This window comes from Pseudorca crassidens, chromosome 2 (genome assembly GCF_039906515.1).
Source record: "Pseudorca crassidens isolate mPseCra1 chromosome 2, mPseCra1.hap1, whole genome shotgun sequence".
NCBI lineage: Eukaryota > Metazoa > Chordata > Mammalia > Artiodactyla > Delphinidae > Pseudorca > Pseudorca crassidens.
The window spans coordinates 63,491,259-63,512,753 of record NC_090297.1 but is presented as its reverse complement, the minus strand read 5'-3'; the positions used below and the strand labels follow the sequence as shown (position 1 = coordinate 63,512,753).

Here is a 21,495-nt window from a genome sequence, read left to right as displayed (position 1 = left end):
GCTTTCTCTAATTGTGGAGAACGGGGGCTTCTCTTGTTGCAGAGCAAGGACTCTAGGTGCGTGGGCCTCAGTAGATGTGGCACATAGGCTCAGTAGTTGTGGCTCATGGGATCTAGAGTGCAGGCTCAGTAGTTGTGGTGCACAGGCTTAGTTGCTCCACAGCATGTGGGATCTTCCCAGACTAGGGTTCGAACCTGTGTCCCCTGCATTGGCAGATGGATTCTTAACTACTGTGCCACCAGGGAAGCCCAAAGCTCTTTACCTATTATTTTACTAATTGTTAATTAATTAATTTGTTTATTTATCCATTTGTTTATTGCCTTTTGTGTGGAATTTTTTTTTTCAAAAGTTTCATGATCCCTGATTCTCAATTGGATACAATTAAGAGGCAAATTACTAAAAATCTTACTGGCTTGGAAATGTCCAAATGTTACCAAGTAGCTCTATTTAGACCATTCCTCCCACAGCAAAATCATAGAGAAACTGGAGAGACATTTACATTTGACAGAAAAGAAAGGCTTTGAGTGAAGCAGTTCTCACATTCTTACTGTATTTTTTCTTTTTCTTTTTCTTTTTTCTGGTTGAGCTCTGATCTATGCATGCATAAAAAGGACTCCAAGCAGCCCAGGAAAGGTTAAAATAGGTAAACAGAGACCAAGTTTGTAATATGAGTCTGTCTAAGTTAATTGTATTATAAAAGAAAACAACAACAACAACAACAACATTACTCAGAGGAATAGAAAAGAATCCAGAGCTTCTTCAACACAACATTCACCATGTCCAGGACTTAATCACAAAATTACTAGATTTATTAAGAAATAATAAATACAACCAATCTTCCAAACAAAAGGTAATCAATAAAGACCAACCACTAGATGGCAAATCTAAGAGAAAAGCACTTTAAAGAAGCTATTATTATTGCATTCAGTGTTATAAAGCAAAGCATACTTAAAATCAAGGAACAAATATGAAATCTCTATAGAAACTATAAAGAAACTATAAAGAAGATTCAATTTGAAATTCCACAATTGAAAAGTAAATGAAATAAAAAATACCTGGATAGGCTTAACAGAAGAAATATAAATTAAATAATCTAATTTGAAGAACACAGAGGAAAAGTATTGACCCCATAAATGAATAGAGCATAAAGTATCTGGTAATATCAAAATTTCTAATATATAAGCATTTGAAGCCCCAGAATCAGAGGAAGGAAAAAAGGAACAGAAAAACTATTTGAAAAAACAATTGCCAAAAATTTCCCAAATTTAGTAAAGGTCATAGATTTATAGATTCAAAAGGTCACTGGCTCTAAAGCATAATAAATACAAAGTAAATTACATGTTAGTCAAAGAAAGACAATCAAAGAAAAAGACAAAATCTTGAAAGCAGAGGAAAAGCATACATTAGAATAGGGGACAACAATTTCAAAGCCATGTATTTCTTGTCAGAATCAATGGAAGTCAAGGTAGTGGAACTGATCTTGACAGTGGAACATCTTGAGGGCTAAAAGAAAAAAAAAGTCTATATTTGAAGATAATATTCTTTAACTGTAAAAGCATAATAAGGCATATTTAAATAAACAAAACCTAAGAAAATGAATTTCCAGCAAACTTGCATTAAAAGGGAATTATTGGGCTTCCCTGGTGGCGCAGTGGTTGGGAGTCCGCCTGCCGATGCAGGGGACGCGGGTTCGTGCCCCGGTCCGGGAGGATCCCACGTGCCGCGCAGCGGCTGGGCCCGTGAGCCATGGCCGCTGAGCGTGCGCGTCCGGAGCCTGTGCTCCGCGGCGGGAGAGGCCGCAGCAGTGAGAGGCCCGCGTATCGCAAAAAAAAAAAAAAAAAAAAGGGAATTATTTTATCTAAAAGAATATGATTCCAGATGGAAGTACATACCTTCAGAAAGGAATGAAGTGCTCTAGAAATTATAATTATGGGTATAAAATTATATTTATGAATTTAAAATTATATTTATACTTATAAAATATTTTTCTTAATTTAAAATACATATGACTGTTTAAATAAAGTATATAACTTATATTAAGCAGTTTAAAACATATGTAGATATAAATGAAAACTATAGCATAAATGATGTGGGGAGTGGTAAATGGAACTGTTTGTGAAATTCTTGCAATTTGCATTAAGCAGTGAAATATCAACTCAAGTAGACTGTGAAAAGTTGTATGTTGTAACCCTAGAGCAAACACTAAAGAAAAAATAATGCAAAATGTTTTAACAAAAAAGCCAATAGATAAATTATAATGAAATTCTTTGTTTGTTTTTTTTTTTTAGGAAGTTTTCTGGTGGGAACCGGAAAACCTGCTAGACAAACTCTACAAGAGCCATAACACTTATAATGAAATTCTTAAAAAAAAAAAAAAAGTTATTTATCTTAAAAGAAGACAGGAAAAGAGGAAAAAGTACAGAAGGGGAAAACAGGCAACAAATAATAAACATAAATACAATCATATCACTAATTCCATTAAATGTAAATAGAATAAAAGACAGATATTGACAGAATAAATAAAAATCTAATGGAAAGCTCAGTTTATATGGGCTGGACTCCTTGATTTGTGGGATTCATTACAAAGTGAAATGGCTGTAGGTCTTTACTTTTTTCTTGGGTCCTTATTTTCCTAGGTAAGAACCATCTTTCATCTATATTAGAGGTAGAATGCTAACTTACTGTTTTTTGAATGAGGTCTAATGGTCTCATTATTCAGTAGGTATTCTTTTACTTAATTCTGCTGTTTTCAATATTGCATCTCTCCATCAACTGAGTCTGTTGTTGTCCTTGGTTCCACATTGTCTCTGAAAGAATCTCTTCAAATAGTAAACCTCTGATCTTCTGGAAGAATAGGTGTGGGTATAATGTTCAGCCGGCCAATTTGAAAAATGACTATCTTGAATAGGCTTATCTTTTTTAGAGATAAAGGACATAAAGACATATTTGAGTAATACAGATAGTAGTCTTAATAATAATGCTATGAAATGAGAAGCAACCCTTTTAGGAAAGGGCCAGTGGAAGAAATTTCTGACTTCGTATTGCCATGTGGTGAGACTTTATGTATGATAAACCTCCTAGAACTCCTCAACACTCTCAGCTCATTCCTCTCCCCACTTCTGCAGGGTGGTCTAATTGTTAAACTTGAAGAAAAGGACATGTTCACTTCATTCCTCCCATTTTTTTCTCTTTCAAGACCTCTGAATCTGCAATGTGGGTGTATTTGATTTGTTTCCTTTCATGCAGGCAACATAAGGACAGCTTTGGTCTTAGAGGACAGCTTTGGTCTTAGGGGTATCTGTGTTATCTGTGCCACTGTGTGTAACTGCGTTAATTAAGACGGGGGTGATGGTTGCAGATCTAGAGCCATAGTCTCCAAATAGCTTTAGCAATATAGAAAAGATGGTAATTTCTTCTCCATCTGTCTATATTTGGGTCTTAGCTCTCAAGCTGTTTTGATTAAGAAGGGAAAAAATACTATGTATTGTCCCTTAAAATCCCAACAGGAAACACTCTGTGTCTGCCTCTGAAATGTAAATAATATTATAGTTTATTAATTTGCTGCTTGTTCTAATCAGGCTATTTTTGAAATAGTCATTGTATTAGCAAAACATAAATTGTCATTTTTCTGAGGTGTATCTTATTTACTTATTTTGTATTTATAAAAATACCTGTAAATGGGATATCACTACACTTTTAGTAAAATGACTAAAATTAAGAAGACTGATAATGTCAAGAAATGACATGAGGATGGTGTAAGTGAAATTTTTATATGTTGGTGGTGGGAGCATAAATTGGCAAAACTACTTGGGAAAATTGCCTTCCAATACTTAAAACAGTGAATCATATGTTTATCCTATGGCCCAGAAATTACACTGCCAGACTTATTTCCGGTGCATTTGTCCACCATAAACATGTACAAGAACATTCAAGACTACTTTTTTCTTAGTAGCCGTAAATAAATGGCAAATAACAAATGTCCAATGCCAGCAAAATTGACAAAGTATAGTATATTAATAAAATGGAACACTATGGAGCAATGAAATGAATAAATTACCACCACATGTAACAACAAGGTGAATCTCATAGACATTATACTGAACAAAAGAGACCACATATAAAAGAGTACATATCATATAATTCGATTTGTAGGAGGTTCTAGAATAAGAAAAACTAATCTATTGTAAAAGAAGTCAGTACAGTAGCTTCCTTAGCAGGTGAGTAAGTAATGAGTAGGATACCAGGATACCAGGAAACATTTTGAGGTACTAGAAATATTCTGAGTCTTGATCAAGATAATGATTACTTTAATTTATGCTATACCTCAAAAAATGTCAACATTTTATATATTCATTAAAAAATTATCTTTAAAAACTTGATTCCTAAAAGACAATTAAATGTAGCAAACACAATCATATTTTAATATTTTGATGACCAGATAAAAATTCATATTCTCATAGGTATTCACAACACAAAGATAATAAATATTTATTTATTAAGACTTAATGGATAAACTTGACTTTCAACAATTATTATTTATATTCTACCAATAGTAACAATAATTTCTCAAATCTGAAATTTGATGAGTCAATTTTTTTTTTTTTTTTTTTTTTGCGGTATGCTGGCCTCTCACTGCTATGGCCTCTCCCCTTGTGGAGCACCGTCTCCGGACGTGCAGGCTCAGCGGCCATGGGGTACGGGCCCAGCCTCTCCGCGGCACGTGGGATCCTCGAACGGATCCCCACACGGGATCCACGAACCCGTGTCCCCTGCATCGGCAGGCGGACTCTCAACCACTGCACCACCAGGGAAGCCCGATAAGTTAATATTTAATTAGGAAGTTATATTGTAATTGCCCTTTTCTAAGGACCAAGAAGCATTATTTCTACAGAATTACTTAACTATAGAAGTTAGTGTAAAAACAGTGTAATGAAAAATTTATTTAATCAGCTCTCTTTTAATCATTATTTTAGCCATAGCACGTGCACTTGGTATTAGGTATTAACATAAGCTTATATATGAGAGGGAAATTAGTTTATTGGTTTAATAATTATATACTAATATCTATTATATGCAGTTGAATTATAATCATATGTCTCAAGCTTGCCACATCATGCCTTAGTTCAAAATGATATCACTATAGCCCTTATATGAGAGACAAAGAGAATGTGTAGCTGTTTCCATTTATAACAAACAAGACTAATTCCATCAAATTGTCAGTTGTTATGCAACTTCATTAAAATCTGCCATCATCAATTGTTTGTAATCTACTTAGAGTTTGGTTTTGTCTCAAATTCTTATATAAAACTTTTAGCCATGTCTCATAAATTAATAATTTGAAAACTAGAGGCTTTTTCATTTATCTTTTGTTTGATAGGCCAGGCAGTAAAACCAAAGGAACTGTTACTGAATGAGGCAAAGTCTTCAACTTTGTGAAAAGACATGGCTAGATTAATACTTAGTTCTCTTATTAATCATTTTATTTAGGCTTTTGAATCTAAGGGCTTATAGAATTTAAGAAAATGCAGTCTTCGTGACATTAGTTGATGATAAGAATACCATGTCTTTTTTTTTTTTAAGAAATATACTTACTTAGCCTTTTTCTAACATCTGAAAAAAATAGATTCATCATTTCTTGTGTTTAAAAAAAATGGAAAATTGAATTATCTGGTTAGATTATCATGCCCCTGCACTTTAGAAAAAATGCAACAAGTGTTCCATTTCATGGCAATCATTTCATAAACATGGCTAAACTTTCATTCTCTGTGAAGAAAAAAAAAATATCTGAAATATCTACTACCCTTCTTGGCCATCTGTCAAACTCTCGTTCATACACTTTAGCTTAAAAATTAACTACCAGATGAAAACTTCCCTGATACTGCGAAAAACATTGAAATACCAGTTCTTCTGTTCTCCCATACCCTTTGTATGTACCTGTCATCATATTTTATAGTAATTTAAAGTGTCATCTCTTTAATATGTCTCTGAACTCCTAGAAGTTAGAGACTGAATATATATATTTAGTACCTGGCACATAATAAGTGATAAAAAAGTGTTTTTTTGAAATAAAGATTGACACATAAATGAGGGAAGATGCTAGAGAAATTCACATCAAAGGAGAGGTTTTTTTTTATTCTTATGGTGTTCCTTAGATACAACTTTCCTGTTAATAACTGATTAATTTTTAAGTGTAATGAATATTGCCTTTAAGGTCTCTGAATTTTCTAGACATCTTTATTAGTTTGGTAAGCTAACTTCTCTCAGAAGCAAGCCTCAGATTAGAGTGCTTAACACAATAAATTTTATTTCTTTGTTCATATAAATTCCAATTCCGATGTTCCCATTAGGTACTTTTACAGGGTGACCCTATTCCATGTGGTGTCTCTCACAAATTCAGTCTCCATGCAGCTTATGAATTTGCTAGCTGTAAAATAAGGTTTCTAAATGTGTTGAAAAGGGAAAAAGAGCTCCTCTTCCATTTTCTTTCTGGCTAATGTCTCAGCCAGGAACTGACACATATCAATTCTTCTCATGTTTCATTGGCTAGAATTAGTTGCTTGGCACTATCTAGATACAAAGGGCTGGGAGATATTTCCAGGTACGTCTTATACTATAGAGATTATGGATATTGGTGGTCCATTAGCCCTCTGTGTCACACAAGTGAACTGGCTTAAATACCTGTAAATAGTAGTTATTATCCTGAAGCTAGGATCTGGCTATTGAAGAGAATTTGAACCCACCAAAAATGCAACTGTAGATGACTAAAGAAGAGGCATAATTAACTATGGATTGAATAAACTATTCCTTCCAAAAGTGTTCTCTTTAATTTGGATAGGACTTTAAAATTTATAATAGACCACTTAATAGATCTAGAAAATCCACAATTATGTCTGGTTCCCGGAATTTTATTGTTGTTTTAGAGGAAATATGTTTTAAGTCATGGTCCAGTATAAAAACTATAGGTTTTATTTAAAGTTTAGAAAATTAGTACAAGACATTGGAATTTTGTCTTGCCCTTAATCCAAGACAAAGTGTCTGTGAAAAGCTGATTTCATCTGCAACTGCTCCTCACATGTGATTTCTGTTCTTCTGTGACAAATGTGCTAACAATTCTGGCTCAGTTATAATCAAATACGAGTCTGAGTGTTTTGTTTTTGAACCCAAACATGCACCGACACAGTGTCTAGAGTCTAAGAGAACTAATCCATATTATTATTTTTGCCAAATAATTTATTGATTGATGTCTACATGTCAAGAAATTACAAGGCACTAGACGTTTGCAAAATCTCTGTTAGATGAAATTATATGAGGCTATTTCCTGTAGGATATACCAAAGACCCCTTTTATATGCTAATATTAATCTTTCTTACTACCACTATGTTTGCCTACCACTACAGTTTGAATATATGATAACCATTTTATTTCTTCACTTGACAGATGTTTACGGTGTATTTGTTTCATGTGCTAATCTTAGTACCAGGTATGAAGAATACAAAGATTAATAAAACTTTTTGTAAATTTCCAAGATGTAGTGCTTCCCAAAATTAATTGACACAGTCCCTTTTTAAAAAACCTGTTTTAACTTACCAGCACTTCAAGGAGCATTAGTATTACTCAGAACACACTTTAGGGAATATCACCTTTATATATAATGCAACAGATACAATTGAAGGAATCTTATCCTATATAATAAGATAAGAATGGGTTTCAGAATGTGATACAATTGACTTTGGATTCTCCCTTTGCCATGTTATATCTGCCTAATTTAAAGTGAATTTCCTAATCTCTCTGGACATCATATTCCCAAACCATAAAATAAATTGTTGTTACAATTAGTTAAGGAACATGTAAGAATAATTGTGCAGAACACAAAGTACAGCGGTTCCTTAATAAATGTTAATTTAACTATTTTCATTTCAACTTTTACTTTTTTTCAAATCAAAATAGGAAAGGTTTAAAGACTCTTAAGTCTTGATGTCAGTCACTAGATTACAGACATCTCTAGCTCTCAAGGTACAAAAACATATACCTGTGTCCACCCAGTAAGAACAGTAGGTCACTGGGAAGACATGAACATGTACCTTTGATGCTTCACAATATGAATTATAAGGAAGCAGCCTTCCTAAGTTGTCAAAAACATTTCCATCACTTTCACATATCATTCCAAAAGCTTAATAATGTAAAGGAACATTGTAGGTTACTTCCTGAGAAAATTGCCTGTACCTTGGAACAGTGGAAAATATCATGTTCAGAGATCATACATAATATTTTGTTTACTTAGCCCAACAGTAGAACAATTTACTGGGGAGAAAAATATTGGTTGAATATTCAGTTTTGCATCTTAGAAAAATAATAGCTGGTGAAGTGATGTTTTTTTTTTCCATCTATCCTATATTTCATCTTCTTATTCATACATTCTTCCACTTATTCAATAAATATTTGTTGAGTATCTATTGTTTTCTGGAAATTTTACTAGGCATTAGGAGTCAGTAATAAGCAAAAATATGTATGGTTCTCACCCTTGTGGAACTTAAATTTATTCTACCAAATTTAACTAATAGTGATATCTAACATCGTTGATCTTAATTCTTATAGCAATTCTATAAGATAGGCACTATTATTATCTCCATTTTATGAGTCTACTGAAGTATAAAGGGGTTATGATGAGGTCACAGAGTTACCAAGTGCTGGAACCCAGGCAGTTTGATTCTAGAGTCCTCATGCTTAAGCACCATGATACATTGCAGCTACTGTAGTGGCTTTCATCTGTACAAAGAGACATCAATACAGGGCTCAATGAAAGCAACCTGGAGATTTTTAATCTTATCTGGTAGATGTATATTAACCAATTATTGATGATGATAAATATTTGGGTGAACAGATTTTTTAAAATTCAAGTAATAATAAAGAGTCCTATTTTTAAAGAGCCATCTAATAGAAATATGACAGTGCACTTTTATAGGGTACTGAGTTTTAGGCTTTATGGGCTTTGCTTCAAAGTTAGGAGTATGAATTTCAAGAAATAAACTCATATAAAATAGTTGTAGTTTTACTACGTTAAATATGTTGGGTTGCTCTGTTTCACTTAGCTCCAACTGTGACATTATATTTTCAAAACCATTGCTGTGCCATCATTTTTTACTATCCCCTCTAAAGTTCCTAGAAGTTGATATGTTTCCAATATGACAGATGCAGTAAAATGACTATTTTAGGAGAAAACTATTATAAATACATAGAAAGATGGGCAGTTTATTTTGTATTTTATTTGCTACTTCATACAGGTTCTAACACTAGTGTACATGATATGATTGGTTATTTTCAAGGACAGAGAAAATATTCTCTATTTAATGGGTTTGATTTTTTTACTTCTTTCAATTCCATTGTTTTAACAAAAAAAATTGTATATTTTAGAAAATAAATATACTTCAAGAAACAATTCTTGCTTTCAGAAATGTATTATTTATTTTGAGACTCAAATAATAATAACATAAATCATTACTCTATTGCCAGCATGGAAAACGTTAAAGTCTGATTTACATTTATTTTCATAAAGCTTCCTCCCCTCCCTTTTATGTTTTCAATAACTACTTGTGGAACTCTAAGATGTAATCAAGGGAATTGAAGATAGCATTGAAATATTATTAGATATACAAAAAAATTTTCACCATTCTGAAATTGATAGTTTAACCCTTCCTAATAAATACTCTATTTTTGCCATGTATTTTACCAAACATTTTTTTTGTTGTTGTTTCCATGAAGTAGAACATCACTGTAATAAAATTTCTGGAATTTTTACTCATTGTCACAAAAAATAAGAATAGAGACAACAAAAGCCAAACATGTCTCCTAGTGTATAATTGTCATAGGATTATTTTTCCTTTCTTGACTAAATATTCCAGGGTACTGGTAAGAGAAGATTTGGCATTTCACAGTCAATATTTTATTTTCTGTGTAGATAAACTGTAAATATTAAATTGACTCCAGACAAACATTTATTTGGCCTTTTGGTATTATTTTAATAAATACAGAATATTTTTCTTCAATTTATTTTGCATAGTGTCAGGGAGGAAGAAATTTTCCTCCACACTTCTAGGTTCTTCTGGCTGGTCCAAGAATTAAATTGGCATGAGACAGATTAGCAAGAAAAAATTAAACAAAAAATTAAAAACATTATAAACATGGGAGAGACCCAAGAAAATTGAGTAACTTGTCAAAATGGCTGAAACCCTCACCTTAAATATCATTTTCAGCTAAAGACAAAAGAAGATGTTGGGATTAGTGGTTTGGGACCTCAAAAGGGAGGAAGGCAATAGACATTGAGATGGAAAAGCAAATACTTTGTAAACAAATGTTTTCTGGGCCATGCAGAGACAGTGGGACACAGAGAAAAATTTTAACAAACAGACTTTACTAGGTTCCTCCCTGTCTATACACCTAATTTGTACAGTAGTTACAAATGGTGATAGCTCCCTTCCTGCAACAGGTCTTATCAAAATTCCTTAGGCAGTTAGGGGGAAGGTCAAAGTTTCTTCCTGAGTCTTTTGGACCTTGATTGTTTTCAGTTTGAAATAATCTACCTACCAAAGACACATTTTGAGGTGACAAATTTTGTGCCCTACAATAACATAAATATATTTTATTTAACTTACATGGAGCATTTACAAGTCTTGTAGCCTCTTTCTGTCTTGGTTTGCTTAACTTGAAAAAGGGAAGGTAATGCCTAAATTTTATATGTTAATAATTAAAAATAGTTTGAGGAAAGTGCCTGGAATATAGTAGGCACTCAATAAATAGTAGCTAAATTTAAAATGCCAAAAGTTCTTTGAGTCAGATTTTAGTGAAAAATTATATATATCATAATGGATTCTTAAGACACATGTGGCAATAATTTTTATCCTACTGGATATCCATAGTTATTTAGTTAATTGTGCCCAAATTGCTTTCCCAAGTACATCCTCAGTACTCTTTGAGCTGTTTTTTCTATGAGTATTTAGTCACCATCAAATGATGGTGGTGAGTCTTAATGGCTTAATGGCTTTTAACTTAACTTTGGCAGTTAAGAAGTTTTGTTCTTCCTTTCTTCTTTTCTATTATTCATTTACTTGTTCATTCATTCATCTCATTTTTTCATCCACTCACTCATACTACCTTCACTTAATAAAACTTTACTGAGAAACAGTTATGTACAATAAAAAATGTTAATGTTGTCCTGCCGTTGAAGAGCTCATAGAGAACTCAAATTCCTTTTGGCTTTTATTCAGCAAACATTTATTGGGTGCAAATCTTGTGTCAGGCTCTTTTTAATTTAATTTAATTTAATTTTTTATTGAAGTATAGTTGCTTTACAATGTTGTGTCAGTTTCTGCTATACAACGAAGTGAATCAGCTATATGTATGCATATATCCTCTCCCTCTTGGACCTACCTCCCACCCCACCCATCCCACCCATCTATGTCATCATGGAGCACCGAGTTGAGCTCCCTGTACTATACAGCAGGTTCCCACTAGCTATCTATTTTACACATGGTAGTGTATTTATGTCATACCTAATCTCCCACTGTGTCTACACATCGGTTCTCTAAGTGTTGTGAACATAGGTGAGGAAGAAGAAAAGTACCCTCCTTTCTTGGAGCTTATATTGTCATAGGAAAAAAAAAACAGGTATATAGAATAAATAGAATATAATTTTATACTAGCACTAATACAGTATATAAAAGGCAGCATAGGGGACATAGTTAACTTAACTGAGCAAAACCTTTCCTCATGATCAGAGCTACATACCTTACAGAATCCATTTTTGTAAGCTGTATTTTTTCAATGTCTCTGCTTTGATGGTACTGTTTGCCATTGTCCTGCTGTGCTTTAGTTTGTCCCAAAGCTAAATTGTCCAGGAATCATAATCGATTTTTACCTTCAGCTAATTAATACTCCTCTAATGTAGTTTGTTTTCCCAGTTTGGGAAATGAGAGCAAATATCTCTCTGGTCTTTTGCCTTCCTTCATACTATTAAACGAAAATGGAAACTGGGGCCTTTCTTCTGCTTCCTCTTTGTCCACTTGAGTGTATCTCTAGTGAAGAGAACTTCTCAGTCAGAATCAGATACTTGTACAGTAAAAGAGCTGCTGAATGCCTAAGGCATGTCTGAGCAAGCTTTACTGCCCTATTTATAAGACAACAGGGGGGCTTTGCTTAGAAAACCCAGCTTCTTCTGGGAGCCCACAGGCAAGTCGGTTACCAGGCAACAACAGATTTCTTATGAAAACCAAATATAAAAGCCTACATCATTAATTAAACAGACAAGGATACAGTCTTCCCATAGTTACTAACCTGAAAGCAATGAAGTTATGCATCTAATATGTATGAATCACCATTTTGGTTTTACAAAGATGCTCTTATTTTAGTCATATACCGTAGGTAACTGCTGTGAGGATAAGAAGAAAAGAAGGTCACTTATCGGTTAGAGCAGGTGAATCATTTTTATCTATCAGAAATGAGATTACAGCCAGGAGGTTTATATGTAAATTTCAGGAAAGGTGCGTACATTGATGCTGTCAGTTTAGCTTAAGCAGTGCCATTTCAGTCTTAAGGCGATAGAAAAAGGATAGACAGAAAATAAGCATGTTACGGTAGGCCCTAAGGAAGCGAAAGCAGAAGAAACAAAATAAATTACAGTGTCCAAAGTCTTATTAAGCAGATCATTGTCAGTATTTAGATCCCCAAAATTAAATCAGAGGGAGATATACAACTGAGCAGCTCTTTATCAGAACCATAATGTGGTGATTACCTCTGTAAATGTTAGTCAGAAGCTAGCTGCTCGCTGTTCTACTCTTAAGCTCTACTAGGCCTCGACAAGTAAGTGGGACAGATACAGAAAGGAAGAAACACCCAGAACCTTACATTACTTCTACCAAGAGATGAGTGGTAGGTACAGGGAGGTAGGAAGACCCAGGGCTAAACTTGCTCCCAGGGATAAGAATAAGCTGTTTGCAGGCAGATGTTAGTCTGTCAATCTCAGAGGATATGAACTGGCTTGAATATCTCAGAGCATTTTGGTGGGAGCTGACTCTCTGCTCTCATTAATAATTCCTATAATTGGCTAAATTTTGAGGTCAGAGAAGTTTGTTGTCCTCTGATAGGTAGGTAAGTGTCCAATAAATCCCCCAAAATGTTGATTTTGAAAGATGTAGTTATATTTTTAAATTAATTTTAGTGATATTCTCTTTTCAAGTGGATAAGACTATGACGTGCTTGAAGGAGAGAATATAGTCGACCACTCCTTGTGTTTTTTGTTTGTTTTTTAAATTCACATGATGGATTGTTGTTTTACTCATGAACTTGACAGGCAGACTGAATCATATACCCAACCATATACCCTTCTCCACATACCCAACATTGAACAAATGTTGACTGAAATTTTCGTCTCTGAAGCAATTGTTAATAAGAAAATGGTTATGAATATATGTCATTTTTTTAGGGACAACTATATTCTTACTCCCTAGTTTGGATTTTCCAAGTTGGGGAAAAGGCCTATAATAAGTCATATAGCTTGAGTATTATAAGCAACTGCCACCCTGAATACTTGAGTAATTCTTCCAGAATACAGTCATAATCTGCACCCAGTGTGATGTCAAATGCTTGTCTGTCAGGGACAAGAGAAAAGCCAGATTCTGCTCTGGGAAGTGTCTCTGGTGATAAGACTGGAAAATACAATGATAAGAGTTGAACTGACATTACTACAAATTTCTTTGAAAAGTTGAACAGTTCAATGTCTTTTTGTGGTTAGATTCAAGTTATGCTTCTCCAGTGGATATACTACAAAAGCTTTGTTGTGACCTGTTTAGGGTGACACATTCAGATGCAAATGTGGCAAAATAAAAAACTGATTAATTGGAATACATGGCACGTGAAATTTCCCTTTACTATTTTAAAAACTTTTCAGTAAGTTCAATATTATTTCAAAATAAAAGTTAAAAAATAATTATGATTGACTTTTGGACATATTTCAGAATAAATTCCCAGTGGTATTTTTTTTTTTTTTTTTGCGGTACGCGGGCCTCTCACTGTTGTGGCCTCTCCCATTGTGGAGCACAGGCTCCGGAGGCGCAAGCCCAGCGGCCGTGGCTCACGGGGCCCAGCCGCTCCACGGCATGTGGGATCCTCCCTGACCGGGGCACGAACCCACGTCCCCTAGAATTGGCAGGCGGACTCCCAACCACTGCGCCACCAGGGAAGCCCCCCAGCGGTATCCTTATTAGAGAAGCTTGAAATATGTTTTTGAGACTATTAAAACTACTGAGGTGGTCATTTTGTGTGTGTGTGCTGCTGTATTGTTTGTCTATTTTTCTTTATGTCTTCATGTTTGTCTTAAACATGATCATGTGCGTGATTAATTCTGATTATTTTAACTGTAAATATCTAGTATTAATGACTACATTATTGACAAGTTCTAATTCTGATCCACCTTTTGTAATGTTTTGCTTTAATTTAAAAGATACATAAGGTAGGTATTTAGTGATTGCTTACTAGATCCAGATTTTTGCTAGTGTTTTCATTTGTATTATCTAATTTAATCTTTCTAATAACACAATGATTTCAGTGGTATTGTCTCAATATTTTAAATGAAGAAAACGGCTTTCAGTACATATTTTTTTCAGGGTCAAGCAATTCTAGTAAATGAGTCAACACTGGAATCCAAAGCTATCTGACTTAAAATCAATGGTCTTTCAGTACAGTTTCATCTCAGGATTAAATTTCTTACTTACAATTTTTAATTTTAATACATATGCTATATGCTCTATGTCAAAAATAAGTATGACTGTGATAAGGGAACATATCACAAAAAGAGGTTTTCAATTTCATTTTAAATAAACGTTTCTGAAGTGCCTAAGTTGTGTAGAGCAATATATTGAGTACCAATTAATCAGCAAATTAATAGTCAGATCTTTTCTATCTTCACCACATGTTTTTAATTCACAAATTGACTAGATCATTAAAATACATGTTCAGACTTGTACTTGGCATGATTAATACACATCCTATGTTTCATTTTCTATGGTTCTAGCATGGTGTTTCCCAACAGGAATGAGAAGGGGAAATATACATAAATACCACCACTCATTGCCTCTCCCACCTCACACTTACCTCTTAGGGTACAACAGAATCTGGACATGATTTAGAAATTGACTGTATATTTTTTAAAAAGCTTCTCATATAAATCTTGACAAATACCCTACAAAATTCTCCCATAATCACATTTTGTAGTTTAGGAATAAAGCTATATTCTGAGAATATTATATTACAATTCAAGAGGGCAAATCAGAGAAAGCATTTATGCTCTTGTGACGTTGTTTACTACTTTTGGCTTTGATCTAGTCTACATAAAAACCTAAGATTCTTCAAAAGAAATTGTGTGTTGTTCATTAATATACTTTATTTATAACAACAAATACCAGTCAGGCAAATTAGGATGTCCAGAGTCATCTCTCTCCCCTCTTAACATTCATATCCATTCTATAACCAATTTTCACTTCTGCTTTGAAATTATTAAATAATATATCCTCTCCTTTCAATTCTCATGACTATGCTCTAGTTCAGGCTATATACTTGGATTGTTGCAGTAGAACAAATTGTCATCTCCAAATACAAATTTGTGTGTATGGATTTATGTGTGTCCACCAAAACCTGCAGAGTTCCTCTGTCTCATCTAAGATCAAATTTAACCTCCTGACCCCTGTGGGGATTTTTTCAGCCTTATATCCATTTATAGCTTTCTCTGGAGCATTCATATATGCTATACTTATTGCCTTGGGATGCAAAACCTCTATTCTAAAATGTTTTTATTATCATATTTCCCAGGCACAAATACTCTTTCATATTTCTAGATTCGGCTTCAAATCTTTTCAAAAAGTTATGTTCAGTTATAAACTGTTTAGCAGAATGCCTGATATTTAATAAGAGCTTGCAACAGCTGCCATATATTATTTTATTTTTAATGAGTGATTATCTGGATATCAGAAGATTATTTTTAAATTATCATTTCTCATTGTCTATTTTTGTAAAGCTATCCTGTCCTTTCTCTTTGGTTAAGAGGAATAGGGAAACTTTCTAAATTAAAAAAAAAAGTGTTTTATTTAGAAATAATTATATAGAATTTATTTAGCATTGAACATATAGCATAGGACAAAGACAGAGGAATGGTTTCTATCTGATGTTTTGAGTAAACAATTTTAAATCCATTACTTGTCTTTCCATGATTAACAAATTAGAAAACACATCATTTTATATTAATTTATGAAAAAGCTTGCATTGCCAAGTCTCAAACATCGAATAGTTAACTTTGCTTATGCTTATTTTTTTCCTTTTTATTCCTTTTTTATTCCTTTTATTATTATTAATTTTTATTGTTTTTTCTTATTCCTTTTCACAATGTTCAAGTCACTGAATAAAATAGCACACCTAGGATAAACAACTCATGACTTAAAATCATCAAATGTATAAATAATAAAAGAAGATAAAGGAAAGGGTACCAAAGCCGTCTTTTTCATGCATATACTTCTTATTAAAGCATATATCAAAAAAAAAAAACTGTACAAGAGCCCATAAAAAGACATACATACACCACTTTTTCATAAAAAACATCTCCTTTCAATACAGATAATAGTTTTAGAGTTAAATTCTCCAGAGCAGAGTAGCCCATTTAAAAATGTTGACAAAACCTATTATATACAGTTTACTTTCTTCAGAAACTAAATTTTCAAAATAACAGTAGAAGAAACAACCCACCATTCTGTTTTAAGATGCCAGTTGTTTCCACCCCTCATATACCTGGTGGAGTTTGGGAGATTAGGAATATAATTTATTATTGATTAAGAAGCTAGATTATTTCAGGAGAGAATAGAGGATTCAGGAATACTACTAAGACTCAAATAAAAATTACTTACTCATGTGTACCTTCCAAGGAATGCAATTTTACACGCAGTATCTATTACAATGCCAAGAAGAAAGATGGTCTATTTTATGGGGAAAAAAAGAACATTGTTCCAGACCATGAGACTATAGACTTTCTTCTTGGGGGGTGAGCTGAGTAAGAATAGGTAAGTGGCTTTTCCAAGAACAAGTAGCTCATTACAACAAAGAAAGGAAGGGCTGGACCTAGGTCTTCTAAATGACGGTGCAGGACTCTCTTTACACCAGTTTATTTACCATAGCTATCTTCAAGTAGAAATAATTAAAGTGTAAGTGTAATTTCTATTAACATAAAATGTTACAGTCCATATTCACATTAATTTTTTATATTACTTAGACATTGATTAATCTCTAAGCCTAGTCAACTACCTCAAAAATAAGGTGCAAGGCTCTTAACTGAGAGAAAACAGGACATCTGTTTTACTAATATTGACAAAGTGGTCACAAAATTTTAACTCCCATACCCCATTGATGATGAGTCTGGAGTATTGTCTTTTCTATGAAGGAAAGCCCATTGCTATTGCAAAGACTATTTAGAATGGGTGACATAGTACTGGCAAGTGCTTTATTCCACTTAAATGACTTGTATTAAACTCAGTGTATATAAAGAGGCAAAAGATCCAGAATAGCCAACACAATAATGAAGGAGGACAAAGACACTACCCAGCATCGACTTGCTATAAATCTACAGTAATCAAGACTGTATGATATTGGTGAAAGAACAGACAAGTAGATCAATGGAACAGAATAAGAAGCCCAGAAACAGACACACATAAATATAGTCAAGTGATGTTTGACAAAGGAGCAAAGACAATACAATAGCAGAAAGACGTTCTTTTCAACAAATGGTGCTGGAAAAACTGGACATCCACATGCAAAAAAGAAAAAAAATAAATCTAAGCACAGATCTTACACCCTTAACAAAAATTAATTCAAAATGGATCATAGGCTTAAATGTAAAATGCAAAAGTATAAAATTTCTAGAAGACAACAGGAGAAAATCTACATGACCTTGGATATGGTGATAACATTTTAGATAGAACACCAAAGACGTGGTCCATGAAAGAAATAATTGATAAGCTAGATTTCCTTAAAATTAAAAACTTGTGTTCTGTGAAAGAGAGTGAGAAGTGACAAACTGGGAGAAAATCTTTGCAAAAGATATATTTAACAAGGGACTGCTACCCAAAATATATAAAATCTCTTAAAACAGCAATAAGAAAACAAACAACTTAATTTAAAAATGGGCCAAAGACCTTAAACAAACACCTCATTAAAGAAGAAATACAGATGGCAAACAGGCATATGAAAAAGTCCTCCACATGGTGTGTCATCAGGGAAATGAAAATTAAAGCAAGATACCACTACCTATTTACTAGAATGACCAAAATCCAAAACACTTACAACATCAAATGCTGAGCAGGACGTAGAGCAAAAGGACCTCCTATTCATTGCTGGTTGGAATGCAAAATAGTACAGGCTAAACAAAAGTTTGGCCAATTCTTACAAAACGAAACATGATTTTACCTTATGTTCTAGGAATTACACTCCTTAGTATTTATCCAAATTAGTTAAAAGTTATATCCACACAAGGACTTGCACATGATGTTTTTACAGGAGTTTTATTCATAATTGCCAAAACTTGGAAGTAACCAAGATGTCCTTCAGTTGGTGAATGGATCAATAAACTGTGATAACCCAGACAATGGAATATTATTTTGTGCTAAAAAGAAATGAGCTATAAAGTCATGAAAAGACATGGAGGAAACTTAACTATACATTAATAAGTGAAAGAAACCAATCTGAAAATGCTATATATTGTATGATTCTAACTATGTGACATTCTGGAAAAGGCAAAACTATGGAGACAGGAAAAAATATCAATCTCGGGTTTGGGGAGGGGAGAGGGGTATAAATAGGCAGAGCACAGGGGATTTTAAGGGCAATGAGAATACTCTGTATGATACCAGAATGATAGATACATGTCATTACACATTTGTCAAAACCCATAGAATGTACAACAACAAGAGTGAATGCTGTTGTAAACTATGGACTTTGGGTGATAATAATGAATCAGCTTAGGTTCATTGACTATAAAAAGGTGTACCACTTTGGTCCATGAAACTGATAGCAGGGAGGCTGTGTGAGTGTGGGTGCAAGGGGTATATGGGAACTCTGTACTTCCTGCTCAATTTTGCTGTGAAACTAAAGCTGTTCTAAAAATTAAAAACATACATTGAACTCCTGCTATGTGCCAGGCACTGTTATTGGCCTTGGAGTGTAAAGATGTATTAAGCACATGATAGTGATAGAGATAGATAATTAAACAGATACTTTCAACATAATTTTTTGAGTGATAAGATAGTTGTACACATAAAGCCCAGAAAAGGGAAGATAACTAAGCAGAGAAATCTTCTTGGAGGAGAATTTGCTTTCTGCTTGAGCTAAAGTTTTAGAACTGTGTGATATAGCACAATAGTATAGAATTTTCACTAATAGAAAAATGGAAGATTGTTTCCATTTATAAGTTTAGTAAAAATACTCTTTCAATATCTCAAGTTTATATAAGGTAGACTGGGAGTGTCATTGCTGAAAATATTTTTTAATACCCATGAAAAAAATTCCAAAATACTGCATATTTGGAATAAATGTTCAGAGGGTAAACATTTAGTATTACCCTATTATATTTTAGAGTTATAAAAAATTACCAACAAATGAATTATTTTCTCACTTGTATATTTCCCTGTATTGTTTTGCATCAGTCAAATCATGAAAGGAATGTATTGGCTTATATAGCTAAAAAGTCTAGAGATAAATGAGTTTAAATAGGGCTGGATACAAGGCTCAGGGAAGGTAATTAAAATCTTGTCTATCTCTATTCTTTGATTTGGCTTTACTCTGTATTGTCTTCATTCTCAGGCTCCATGTGGTACTTAAATGACTGCCAAGAGCTCTAAGACAATTGTGCCTTGTGTTCACATCAAATGGAAAAGAGAATGTAGTTCCTGCTCAGGACCAAGGATTATTTATTTGTATCTAGGTAGACTTAACATCCATCCCAGAACCAATCACCGGGCCAGCAAGAAAAAGTTATTCTAATTAATATGACCTGGGTAAAATGCCCCACTCCTGGAGTCAGGGAATAGAAATCAAATTAAATTTTAAAGAGAGAGAGTAGAAAAGGCAAGATTCCACACAGAAAATTCATTATGCTGAAGAAAGGAGTTAGATGCCTGACAGCCAAAAAACTTCAAATGTCCATGAGGTATAAACTACGCACTAAGCCTCAGTAGTCAATATCCCATCTTTTCTCAGGTAATAGAACCTCTGAATATCAGCCATACATATAATCCCCTGGGTGTAGACAGTATCTCCTAGTCTCTCTTGAAGCTATATGAGTTACTCTGAGCCTAGGGAGTAAGAGCAGATGTTATGTTTGAAACTTCTGGGTAATCTCTTTAAAATGGTTACTCTGAACTCTGCCTTTAACCCATTCTATAAACAGTGAAAAGGCAGTGGTTTATTGGCAACATTGGAAGTGTCAGGGAGGGGAAAATTTCCTCCTATCCCGCTTGGTTCTTTTGGCTAGTAAATAATTAAATTCATACAAGACAGATTAACAGAAAAAAACAATTTTGTACATATGGCAGTCTCATAGATATAAGACCCAAAAAAGTGATGAGAGCAGGCAGCTTTTTTACCTTTTAGACAAAGAAACAATAAATTTGTGAAGACTGACAAGAGAGATAAGTTTGGGCTTGCGGTAGTAAATTAGTAACAAGGTTTGTTTATACAGCCTTCTTGGTTTTAAATTCTCTATCTCTGGTGATAAGGATGCCTCTCTACTTCCTAGTATAGGGAGAGGACCTTTCATATGGGAGATTTATTTCCTGCTTTCAGGGTGGTCAGAGTGTTTTTCTTGCACCAGTTATTTCTTAAGTAACTTTAATTCAAAGTAATCAGTTTGCCCATGTGACATATTTGGGGGTGGTCCCCTAAGCCCCATCAGAGGCCAAGCCTAGAACCAACTACTCCTTCAGTACTACAGGAAAAATCCCTAATATCTTGAAGGAAAAAGTGTATATCTGCGTGTTTCCAAATAACTAGTTTATTTTTTATTTACCACCTTCATTTTAATACATTAATATTATAGTTACTTAGAGTTATGCTGGGATCAGCAATGTGGTTTGTCTAGAGAAAGAAAGACTTTTTTCAATTCTATGCATATTACTCTAAAATTACTCACGATATTCTAAAAATATTTCTTTTAATAGATAAAATATACACTTAATAGGAAATAAATGATTCCGAATTGGACACTTGCCCAAAGCAATAAATGAATTCTACATTCAGCATTGTTTAGGTTCATGTCTATTTTATTGATGACATAATGACATACAGCAACACTTCTCTGGCCACATAAATTGTCTTTAGACCTGTCCCTGAGGAGAAAGTTATTAGTATCTGTCAAGTGTGCCATCAAAATTATCACAAAATAAGCAGATATATTCTACTTCAGGAGGGATTGTT

At 33.7% G+C, this 21,495-nt stretch overlaps 1 non-coding gene across 1 annotated transcript; it reads right to left on the bottom strand.

Moving 5' to 3' along the window:
- Positions 1-2,287: 2,287 nt before the first annotated feature.
- LOC137220310 (U7 small nuclear RNA) lies at positions 2,288-2,349 on the bottom strand. Its single transcript, XR_010941614.1, has one exon. It is a non-coding gene; the product is annotated as a U7 small nuclear RNA (small nuclear RNA).
- Positions 2,350-21,495: the final 19,146 nt, after the last annotated feature.